This window comes from Ursus arctos, unplaced genomic scaffold (genome assembly GCF_023065955.2).
Source record: "Ursus arctos isolate Adak ecotype North America unplaced genomic scaffold, UrsArc2.0 scaffold_11, whole genome shotgun sequence".
In the NCBI taxonomy this organism is placed as follows: Eukaryota; Metazoa; Chordata; class Mammalia; order Carnivora; family Ursidae; genus Ursus; species Ursus arctos.
In genome coordinates, this window is record NW_026622775.1 from 30,683,407 (window position 1) to 30,694,724 (window position 11,318).

Here is an 11,318-nt window from a genome sequence, read left to right on the forward strand (position 1 = left end):
TTTAACATATTTTCATGTGTTCATTTGTCATTTGTATACTTTCTTTGGAGAAATGTCTGTTCATGTTCTTTGCCCATTTTAAAAATTAGGTTGTCCTTTCATTGTTGAATCGTAAGAGTTCTTTATATATTCTGGAAATTGAATTCTTATCAAATATGAGATTTGCAAAAATTTTATCCCATTCTGTAGATAGCCTTTTCACAGTCTTGATAATATCCTTTGATATACACACTTTTAAAATTTTTATGAAGTCCAAGTTATTTTTAATTTGTTGCTCATGTTTTTGGTGTCAAATCTCGGAGTCCATTGCCAGATGCATGTCAATCCTCAAATTCATATGGAATTTCAAGGGACCCCAACTAGTCAAAACATTATTTAAAAACAAAGTTGGAGTACTCATACTTCCTGATTTCAAAGCTAATCACAAAGCTACAGAAATCAAAGCAGTGTGGAACTGACATAAGGATAGACATATAAACCAGTGGAATAGAACAGAGATTCCAACACTAAACCCAAACATCTATGACCAGTTGATTTTTGACAAGGATGCCAAGACCAGCCAATGAGGGGAAAAATGTTCTCGTCAATAAATGGTGTTGGGACTACTAAATATCTAAAATGCAAAGAATTGAAGCTTCACCCCTACTTTACTCCACATACAAAAATTATACTCAAAGTGGTTCAATGACTTAAAATGGAGCTAAAACAATAAAACTATTGGGAGAAAACACAGGGGAAATATCCAACACGGATAATTTCAACCCACAGATAATTTTCTACTCCAGTTAAAAGTGAACATCTCCATCATAACTGTTGCCCAAAGACTATGGAGATAGTAGCAATGCTGACTGACTTGAGTTTTATCTCTTTTCATCCCCCTGTCCATTAGAATAGATACTTCATAATAAATGACCTTTTTTTAAGGTAATCAGAAAGAAAGCAAATAATCAAGGACCTAGGCTAATTCTAATAAAAGTACAATTGGCCATGAGTAATAAAAACAAAACCCAAATACGCAATTTAAACCAAATGTGCCCTTCGGTTTCTAAATTCTTTTGTTTATTTTATTTAATTTTAATTTTATTTTATTTGAGAGAGAGAGAACATGAGCAGGGGGAGTAGCAGAGGGAAAGGGAGAAGCAGGCTCCCTGCTGAGCTGGGAGCCTGATATGGGGCTCGATCCCAGGACTCCAGGATCACGACGTGAGGCGAAGGCAGATGCTTAACCAACTGAGACACCCAGGCACCACTGGTTTCTAAATTCTTTTGCCAGGTTGATTAATGCTTCTCTTCTATCCCCTCCCTAATAACTTTATTAGGAGTAGTTAATATAGTGGTTAAGAGCACAGACCCAGGACCCAGCTTTACCACTCACTCAGCTGCTTATCTTTTATTTGATCTCTTTCTATGCCTCAGCTCCCTCATCTTTTAAATGGGGATAATATTAGTGGGGTTGTTGCTTAGCACAGAGTAACCATTACTTAAGTGTGTGCTATTATTTCTAGGACTAATAGAGGATGGATTAGGCAAGAGATATTTCTATACTTCCTAAAGTACTGGTCCATGATTATATTGGGAGTTGCTAGAAAAAGCAGCTCGTGTGGTGGCCATGAGTATGTGCCTTGTAGACCTTCCAAGTACAGAGTGTAATTGACCAAGGCCTCAGTTGCTGTGCTCTGAAATCCACTACCACGTTTGCACAGAGGCCTTACTTCCCACCAGCCTCTCCTAACCAGTAACCAAGTGCTACAGGAATGTCAAGGGAGGCCATTCCCGGGAGGCACAGGACTGCTCTCATGGTCAGCTTTGACTAGAGTACTCTTCAACAACCTTGTTGAAACTTCCTTAGTGTGAAAGATAAGCTAGACCTTCCCTCCTGCTTTCTCCTCACCGGGTTAGTCTCGCATTGTGGTCTGATAGCTCTCTCAGCCTTTCTTTTGCTCCCTCCCTATTTTTTCTCACCCTTTTAATTCCATCTAAGTGTCCAGTTCTTAGATGACTTGGACTAACACAATCTGGCATTCAAAGCTCTCTTTGATAGGATCTTAACCTATATTCTACCTTATCTACTTTTTAGCTACGTATGTCTTCTGCTCTTGGTTCCCATTTGTACCTGCTACTTTCCCATCTCTGAGCCTTTGTCTATGCCCCTTCACTGAGAATGTGCTCACCACCTGGCCATTTTTGCCTATTGGACCCCACTTGTCATTGATCATGCATCGCAAATGTCACTTTTTCTAAGTCTTTCAAGATCTGCTAGCCAGACATACTCTTTCCTTTCTCTAAACCTCCAGAACTCTTGCCTTTGAGCTGTTTTATAAGCTTATTAGCAGCAATAACCATCTGTTACTTTGAACCCTCCAAAGCCCCCAGCTTGTATAGAACAGGCACTCAATATTTATAGACTGTAATTAGAAAATTGGGGGGAATTCTATTCTAGTGAATTTAATTTTTAACATGCAGGATTTCTAACAGCTTGCATCCATTTTGCTTGATATAGCAACAATGAACTCAGGTGAATAAAAAAAAATCCTATGTATCAAAGCACTTAAGTCAGAACCTTATTATGTAGTAACTCAATTTTGATATCTGCTTAAAATTCTTCATCAAACTTGGCTGATTTTTTTTTCCCCTGAAAGAGTGATGACATGGGTTTGTCTGTGTTTCTGACTATGGATGAAGTAACCAATAAAAATAGTTGTAAAAAGAATGCTTCCTCCTCTAACAAACAGCCTTTGGCCTAAGGGCTGGCAAAGCAACCATGCCCTCCCTTGGGCTCCTTCAAAACAGAGAAGGGAGAGCTGTCATTTTAATAAACTGTCTTAGGACCAGGTACAGACAAAGTAATATGAGAGGGTACTGATGAGCTCACTAGTGAATTATATTTCCTCACATATGTTTGATCATTTGTGGTCATTATTGTGGTTGACATTTATCAAGCGCATGTTATCACTTTTAATCCTTACAAAAGATTTATCATCATACAGGACAGGAAACTGAGGCTCTGTGATCAAGTCATGCTGCTAGATCACTGACCAAAATTCTTGACAAGTTTCTTGTAGGTGTCCCCAAAATATGCAAAGCACATAAAATTCAATTTCTTCCCCCAACCTCATTGCAGTGTTGTTTGGGCAATGTTCCTGGGCAATTCAGCTCAAGCAAACTGTCATTGGACTGAAAGCAAGGTTTGGCCTTTAGCCAAGGTACAGCAGTAATGCTAACTCAACAGCTTCAGGTAAAGAGTTATAACACTTTAACTTGGGTCTCTGACTATTTCCGGTTAGGACTGCAACACTCAGGTAGGAACCTCTCAGGTGGAAAGCAGGAAGAAGGTGGCTAGTGCAAGGATCAGATGCCACCTGTGTGGACGCTCATTTATTAATGATTTAACAAGGGTGATCACAAGGGAGAACAGCCGTTTTCCCTGCCCTCATTTTTCTCACTAACAGGCCAGAAAAGTGAACAAAATGGACGGGCCCAGCAAAGAGGAAGAGGAGGACAGCACATTCACCAACATTTCTCTTACAGATGACATAGGTAAGGAAGAACTTGATGAATTCTGAAACCTAAAATTCAGCAACTGCTCAGCTTTTAGAAAATATAACTTATTATTTTATTATAATGGCAAAACATTACTCATTATAGAAAACTTGAAAATTATAGCTACAAAATGAAACAAAAAATATTTATTTAAGAGCTATTTTTCTTTTCCTTTTAAATTAAGTAATTATTTGGAAAGTTTCTGTGGTTGTATTCTACCTTCTTTCAAAATAAATCAACAAACAAAAATACAAACTGTTTATTTCCTAAAAGCCCAGGAACTATCACCTCAAAGTTGTGACTAAAACAACTGTGATATGATTACCATATTTTGTTCAATTACAGTCCCTTTCTTCTCTACTTTATAAGATAATTTTATCATCTCTGAAAAAGGAACTCGAATATGTGGCAAGACACTGTAAGAATTATTCTGGAAAATGCCTTGTTTTTAAGCAAGTCAAAGTTTAGTGAACTCAACACAAGAGAAGCAAAAAGGGGAGGGTAGTGGTTCTAAAATGCTGCTGGAAGGGATAACTATGGCTCATTCAACATCCCAGAGAAAACAGACAATGCTGAGATGCACAATGTTAACTGGAAACACTTCAAATCCATAAGCACCCACATCTTGGGGGGGTGGTGTGTGTGTCTGTGTGTGTTGTTGGCATTGTTTTGTATCCAAGTTTCTTTAGCACAATCCTAGCAAGAAGCCAGCAAGACAACAGCTAAGCAATGGGGGTTAGTGATTTTGATTAACCGAGAGCAGAGCATGAATATTTAACATCAATTGCTCTTTCATACAGCCACACTTCTCCACTTTCTCCCTAAATGCTCAGATTCAAAAAGCTTCTTTCTAAAGTGCAGCCAGACAATTAGCACAAACCACCAGCCAGCCAGCCAGAGCTAAGCTTCCCCTCCTGGCACCGCATAAACATGCTGGGGGCTTTGGAAATCAAAGAGGAGCATTATCAGCCTTTATGAGGAGAGGAAAGGTACAAGGTACAGAGGCTGTTGAAGAAATGGGATACCGCTGGCCAGAACATGCTCCCACCAGGGTGTTTCAGCAAATGACAGGGCTGCAGAAGGCAGTGAAGGAAACAAAGACCAAGGGAAATCTATTTCTTAGCTTCTAGAAGGCACCATGAGTGAGGAGCGTATGCATGAGGAGCCGTCTATGCTGTAGGCGGGTGCAGTTCATATAGAATGCTTGCCTGCTCTAAATTCACCCCAATCCAGGATTCTTTCTAGATGGCAGCGTGGGCTGGGCCTGAAAGCTGGACTGTGGCTGTGGCTGGGAAATGAGGCTTTATGAAATTGCTCTCTCATCCAGCCCTTGGCACCGCCTCAGACCTGCCTTCCTGGTCTCATCTTTGGCCACCCACCCCATACTGGCAGTGCAGACGAAGGCAGACGAGGGCAGGGGTGAGGGTTGAATTCAGGTGTCCTGTCCTCTGTTGGCAATGGTTTTGAGAGGGACTCCATCGGAGTGGCTTGCTAACGGAGTCTGAGCCCGTGGGTGTGAACACGGTGAACACTGAATAAACCGGCTAAGCAGTACTCCCAGGCTGGTGGTGAGAGTGGTGGCCACTGAGGCAGGGCGGGGCGCCAGCACCTCCTTGCTCCCACTCGCGACCTTCTCCTCCTGGGTGAGAGGAGGCAGAATCTTGGTGCACAAAGGGCCTTCAGGGATGGGATGGTCCAGCATGGTAAGCAGCGGTGGGCTGAGGGGCGAGCACTAATTTGTGCTGTTTCACTACTTCAAGATGGCAAATGGAAATTGTTCATATACTTGCAATTAAAATGCACTGAAGCACCGTGTTTTTTTGGCTTCTAAGGATAATTTTATCAATTTGATGGGGTAGCACTGGGTCACTATTGTTAATAAGAGGATCTTGGCCTTTGATGAATAAAAATAGGAAAACAGATTATCATGAAATAAATGCAGCCTGTTTAGTAGACATCATTCAAATCATGGAGTCTGTACAAGAGAAAAGCATTAAAAGGGTATTGCTTATATTATAAAAAGTTTGGTCCAATTTCTCACTTTTTAAAATACATATTATTTATATTACTACATGTCATACACACACACACACACACACACACATATATATATATATATATATATATATATATATACACACATAAAGGAGTCCCAGAAGGTTAAGTGACTTGCCTAAGGTCCACACTGGCTAGTCACATGTGCTAGATAACAGAGGTTCTCGTGCACGGTCTTTGAGCAACAGTCAGGCCTCAAGTACTCTCATGCAGATTCCCACCGTGGCTGCTTTAGACCTAGTCATTGTCTCCTTTCACCCACTCCCTGCCCCCTTACCCTGTTTCTTTTCTAATCAGAGGAAGGCAAGACAAAGGAGAAGAATATATTTGCTAACTCGGGGAAAAGGTTTGTTTGGGGAGAGCACTGAAGGCATTAAACTTTGGATTTATTTAGGTAATTCTACTTCCCAAGTTAGGATAAAGCTATGAAACTAGCAGTCGCAGTAATCACTCAAATCAGAAACCAGTCACATGCCATAAATTCACTTGTAGGTTAGTTGTATGGATTTCAGACCAAATGTCTCCACGGAAACACAGTTATAAATGATATGATTCTAGACCAGCTAATATTCTGTAACCCTATAGTTCCCAAACTCTGTGCCAAGGTGTCTCAGGGCACTGTAGCAAACCTATAGATGCCTCTGTGGGGCATCTCAATCTCTATCAGACATTGTGAGAACAGCTAGCTAGAGACTGTTCACAATTTCACATGAGATAGAGCTCATTTCTTTCAGTGACATCTCCTTCCATGCTGCGTTTACTATAGTTGTTATGATAAAAAGCAAGTTCTGTATAAAAATCGATGTAGATCAGTTAATGAGGGTGTCAGTTTGAGAAGGTTAGAGAAGTTGTGCAGTGCCCAACAGGGGCACACATCCCATAAGTAAGTCATTAAGAATGAAATAAAAAAAGAAATTAAAATTTCTTTTAGGTGTAATATTTTTTCAAATGGCTACTAAGTTTTAAGGACATAAATATTTAACATGTTTGGACTTAAATACTCAATACATGCAACTGTTTGGCATTGCTCTTGACCTTGGAGCACTGTGAAAAAAATCACTTAGACTCAAGGGCATTGTGAACCAAGGTCGTTTGGGAATCTCTGGTCTAAGCTATACTGTAGCTGGGCTGGCCTCCCTTCTGGGCTGGAGACATACAACGCAGAACAAAGACATTTGATAATGTTCATCTCCCCTCTCCTCCCCTCCCCTCTCTCCCTCCCTTCCTTCTTTCCTTCCCATGTTTCTGCTCCCCTGGATTTGATGCTATCACACTTCTCAGGTTCCCCTTCAACCTCTCTCATCTTTCTCAGGCTCTTTTGGGAATCCTTTTCCTCAAGTGTTTCCCTAAGATTATGCCCTTGGCCTACTTTTCTTCTCTCTCTAGACACACTCTCTGGATGATCTCATCCATGCCTCCTAGTTCCATCCCATGCCTATGCTATATATCAGTGACCCTACAATAGAAGTTGCAAATTCAAACAACTTTAGGGCCAGGCAATGAGCCATGGTATATCATCATTTATTTCATTTAATTTCTTAAAAAAGCTATTGAAATTTCAGTTCTTTTTTCAGTTTATTGGGTTTTTCATTATGCGTTTTTTCAGTTTTTTATTTTAATGTGGTAAGAACACTTAATATGAAACATACCCTCTTAACAGATTTTTAAGCGCACAATACAGTATTGTTAACTCTAGGCAGAGCGCTATACATCAGATCTCTAGAATTTATTCATCTTACATAACTGAAATTCTATACCCATTGATTAGCAACTGTCCCCTTTCCCTTCTCCCCAGCTCCCCCTGCAATCTCCATTGTATTCTTTGCTTCTATGAGTCTATTTTAGATACCTCATATAAATGGAATCATAAGTATTTGTCGTTCTGTGACTGGCTTATTTCACTTGGTATAATGTCCACAAGGTTCATTCATGCTGTGGCATATTGCAGGATTTCTTTCTTTTTTAAGGCTGAATAATATTCCATTGTGCGCGTGCGTGCGCATGCGTGTGTGTTTTTTTTGTTTATCCATTCATCTGCTCATGCACATCTTTTTTTAGATTTTATTTATTTGACAGAGAGAGAGAGTGGGAGAACACAAGCAGGGGGAGCAGCAGAGGGAGAAGGAGAAGCAGGCTCCCCATTGAGCAGGGGCCTTGATGTGGGGCTCTATCCCAGGCCCTTGGGATCATGACCTGAGCTGAAGCAGACACTTAACCGACTGAGCCCCCCAGGCACCCCTGCTGATGCACATTTAGGTTGTTCCTACATCTTGACTATTGTGAATAATGCAGCAATGAACATGAGAGTGCTAATATCTCTTCAAGATCCTGATTTCAATTCTTTTGGTAAATATCCAGAAGTGCGATTGCTGGATCATATGGTATTTTTGTTTTTAATTTTTTTTAAAGTAATCTCTATGCCCAATGTGGGGGTTGGACTTCTGACCCTGAGATCAAGAGTTGTGTGCTTTACTGAGCCAGGCAGGCACCCCTATATTCAACTTTTTGAGGAACCTCCATACTGTTTTCCACAGCAGCTGTACAATTTTACATTCCCACCAACAGTGTACCAATTTCTTCACATTCTCACCAACACTTGCTGTCTTTTGTTTTGTTTTGGTAATAGCTGTCTTATCATTATAGTTTTGATTTGCATTTCCCTGATGGTTAGTGACATTGAGGATCTTTTCACATACCTGTTAGCCATTTGTATGTCTTCTTGATGACATGTCTATTCAAGCCCTTTGCCCATTTTTTTTTTAAGATTTTATTTATTTGAGAGAGAGAAAGAGAGAAAGAGAGAGTGAGAGAGGGAACACAAGCAAGGTGAGTGTGAGAGGGAGAAGCACGCTTCCCGCCAAGCAAGGAGACCGATGCGGGTCTTGATTCCAGGACCCTGGGATCATGACCTGAGCCGAAGGCAGACGCTTAACAGATGAGCCACCCAGGCGTCCCTCCTTTGCCCATTTTTAATTGGGTTATTACTGCGTTTTGTTATTGAGTTGTGGGAATTCCTTATATATTTTGGATGTTCCCTCTTTATCAGATATATAATTTGCAAATATCTTCTCCCATTCTGTAGGTTGCCTTTTTACTCTATTGATTGTTGACTGTGGGAAGCTTTTTAGTTTGATGTAGTCTCATTTGTCTATTTTTGCTTTTGTTGTCTGTGCTTTTGGTGCCATATCCACAAAATTACTGCCACAACTGATATCATGAAGCTTTTCCCCTATATCTTCTTCTAGAAGTTTTACAGCCTCTCGTCTTACAATTGAGTCTTTAACCCACTTGGAGTTGATTTTTGTGTATGGTGTAATATAAGGGTCCAATTTTATCCTTCTGCATGCGTAAGTCAGTTTTCCCAACACCATTTATTAAAAAGACTATCTTTTCTCCATTGTATATTCTTGGCACTCTTGTTAAAGATCAGGAGACCATATATGTATGGCTTTATTTCTGGGCTCTATGTTTCATTGGTTTATATGTCTGTCTTTATGCCAGTACCATGCAGTTTTTGTTGTTGTCCTTTTGTTATTTATTTATATATTTATTTTTCAGAGAGAGAAAGAGCACAAGCAGGGGGAGCAGCAGGCAGAGGGAGAAGCAAGCTCCCCGCTGAGCAAGGAGCCCGATGCAGGACTCGATCTTAGGACCCTGGGATCATGACCTGAGCCAAAGGTAGATGCTTAACCGACTGAGCCACTCTACTGTGTCCCTCCTACTGTTTTATTTTTTATTTTTTTTAAAGATTTTATTTGTTTATGTGACAGAGAGACAGCCAGCGAGAGAGGGAACACAGCAGGCGAGTGAGAGAGGAAGAAGCAGGCTCCCAGCAGAGGAGCCCGATGTGGGACTCGATCCCGGAACGCCGGGATCACGCCCTGAGCCGAAGGCATACGCTTTAACGACTGCGCTACCCAGGCGCCCCCCTCCTACTGTTTTAATTACTATAGACTTGTAATATATTTTTATTACACTGAAATCAGGAAGTATGATGCTTCTAGCTTTGTTCTTTTATTTTCACCAAGATTGTTTTGGCTGTTTGAGGTCTTTTGTGGTTTCATATGAATTTTAGAATTATTTTTTCTATTTTTGTAAAAAATGCCTTTGGAATTTTGATAAGGATTGCACTGAATCTGTAGATTGCTTTGGGTAGAATGGACATTTTAACTACTGATAACTGCAAAACACTGATGAAAGAAATTAAGGATATAAACAAATGGAAAGTCATCATGCATCTTTAAAATATAGCAGATATTGTTCTTAATAAAATTTGTTTCAGGGCACCTGGGTGGCTCAGTCTGTTAAGCATCTGCCTTTGACTTGGGTCATGATCCCAGGGTCCTGGGATAAAGAACCGCATGGGGCTCTCTGCTCAGCGGGGAGTCTGCTTCTCCCTTTCTCTCTCCCTCTGCCCCTCCCTGCTGATCATGACCTCTCTCTCTCTCTCAAATAAATAAGTAAATCCTTTAAAAAAATAAAGTAAAATTTCTTCCACAATGGTGTCTTAACTTTAATTCTTTCAAGAAGGCCATGCTTTGTCTCCATATCAAATATATAAGGACATTCCTCATTTCTTATCACCATTTTTCTTGAAACACAGTCCTCTTGGACTAGATATCATTTACTACTTTTGATTGAGATAAAGGAAGAAGAAAAGTTTACTTTGCTCTTAACTCTACTGTAGGAAAGGCAACAGAGCAACTGTGCTGATAAAATGGTTTCCAGTGCTGAGCCTCCGTGCCAGGAGTCCAGCTGGGTGAGGGCCCCGGCTCCCTGGAGAGCACGCACCCTGCCCAGAATGCAGAGCTGCTTCCTACATCTAGTTGACTGTTGCCATGAAAGAAAAGAAATGCAAATAAGCAGAATTCTCAGGAGACACCAGAAATAAAGGTGTGTGTGTGTGTGTGTGTGTGTGTGTGCGTGCGACTTCCTGATTTGTCCATGGTTTTTACCTCATTCTAATTTTACGAGTGGTATCACAGAGGTCCCAACGAAACACTTCTGCAGGACAGATGTGACTGCAGAAAAAACCATTTTCAGACTTCTGGCCTTGAATCTTTATATCACTTGTCTTTATCTCTCTTCTAAGTTTCGGATTCATAATCCAATGGCTTGCTAGGCAACTAGATATGTCCCAGGACATATGTCAAAGGAACTTACCTTCCCCCACCCTCACCCCTAAATCTGCTCACACTCTTGATTCACAATTTTAATGAATGGTCCCATCGTCAACCCAGTTCCTTAAGCTAGAAATTCATATGTCATCATTCTATTCTTATCTCTCACAATCCAATCAATCACTGATTCCTGTTCACTTGACCTTGAAACTATTTCTCAAATAAATCTGGCCTTCTCTATCCCTACCACCACTTCCCTGAACAAGATCTTCATTATCTCCCACATAAACTACAGCATCAACCTCCCAACTGTTCTTCCTATTTCAATTCTTACCCCTTCAAATCAATCCTCCACACTGACCATATCATTCCCTCTCCCTGCAGAGAACAATCAATGTGTTGCAGACCCTGCTGGATGAAGTCCAAGACTCTTAGCATGGTATTTAAAGTTCCCCTCTGCTTGGCTCTAGCTTTCTCTTCAGTGCCATTTCCTGCCACATGGTTTGGGCTCAGTAGGAAACCATGTTCCATGCACACACTATTTCATGCCTCTGGACTTTGTTCATGGTGTTCTCTTGGCCTGGAATAATACCACTCACCCTT

General features: G+C 40.7%; 1 long non-coding RNA gene across 1 annotated transcript; it reads left to right on the forward strand.

Moving 5' to 3' along the window:
- Nucleotides 1-3,451: 3,451 nt before the first annotated feature.
- On the forward strand, nt 3,452-10,110 carry LOC130543342 (uncharacterized). The gene is made up of 3 exons (XR_008958637.1): nt 3,452-3,537; nt 9,154-9,273; nt 9,366-10,110. It is a non-coding gene; the product is annotated as an uncharacterized LOC130543342 (long non-coding RNA).
- The last annotated feature ends 1,208 nt before the right edge of the window (nt 10,111-11,318 follow it).